At 47.2% G+C, this 1,091-nt stretch overlaps 1 protein-coding gene across 1 annotated transcript in view; it reads right to left on the reverse strand.

Annotated features, from left to right (window-relative positions):
* The window catches only part of Nol11 (nucleolar protein 11), a 36,621-nt gene that overhangs the window by 6,630 nt on the left and 28,900 nt on the right, over positions 1 to 1,091 (reverse strand). The window lies entirely within an intron of this gene.

The following is a 1,091-nucleotide window of genomic DNA, read 5'->3' on the forward strand; positions in this document are numbered from 1 at the left end:
TTTTTTTTTTGTATTTAGGGCAGGGTCTACAGTGTCTCACTGCATATATAGGATTCTTAGCGATTCTCCTGTTTACAACCTCCTAAGTGCTAGGATTACAGGCGCGTGCCACCATGCCTCATCTCAACTGCCGGCTCAGTGCACCCCAGGGGGCGGGGCCAGCATGGCAGGCCCAGGAATCGAACTCAGGACCCCTGCATCTGCCTAAGCAGGCGCTTTAATCCGCTGAGCTATCTGGCCGGCCACAACATCAAAAGGGAACAAAGATCTAAATATTAAAACAGAAACATTAAATCTGCCAGAAGATAGAATAGGTAGAACCCTGTCTGAACAAAACCCTGAATGCACAGGAAAAGCACAAAGAGAATAAACAACTGGGATCTCATCTGACTAAAACTTTTACACCGCAGGAGAAACCAACAGTGGAGAGCAGAGACAGCCCTCTGCCAGCTACTCCTCAAAGGACCACTATCTAGGACACGTAAAGGACTGAAATGTAAAGACCCAACCCAGAAATGGGCATCTGAGATGAGAAACACTCCTCAGATGAAGAGGTGCAAACAGCAAGCACATGAAAGAATGCTCAACGTCACTGTACATTCAAGAGGTGTAAATTAAGACATCACTTAAGATTCCATCTCAGTCCACAAAGGATGGCTATGATCAAGAAATCAACCAAGCTGGGGAGATGGCTCAGTGGAATAGGTGCTTCCCTGGCAAGCACAAGGGCCTGAGTTTGATCCCTGGTTAAAAAAAAAAAAAAAAAAAAAAAAGAAATCGACCAATACCAGATGCTAGCAGGGCTGTGGGGAAAAAGGAGCCCTTCGGGGCTGGGGAGATGGCTCAGTGGAATAAGCACTTGCCTGGCAAGTCAAGGGCCTGAGTTCAACCCCCGTTTCTGCCAAAAAAAAAAAGCAAGGAGCCCTTCAACACTGCTCTAGGAGTGCAGACTGCTGCCACCACTGTGGAAATCAGGGTGAGATTCCTGAAGACACTGGGACTCGAGGTTCCACTTGACCCCACGGTCCCCCTTCTTGGCAAAAGAATGAAAAGCATCACGCTACAGCAATATGTGTACACTCTTGTTTATA

The sequence above is a fragment of the Octodon degus genome, unplaced genomic scaffold, assembly GCF_000260255.1.
Source record: "Octodon degus isolate 3935 unplaced genomic scaffold, OctDeg1.0 scaffold00033, whole genome shotgun sequence".
NCBI lineage: Eukaryota > Metazoa > Chordata > Mammalia > Rodentia > Octodontidae > Octodon > Octodon degus.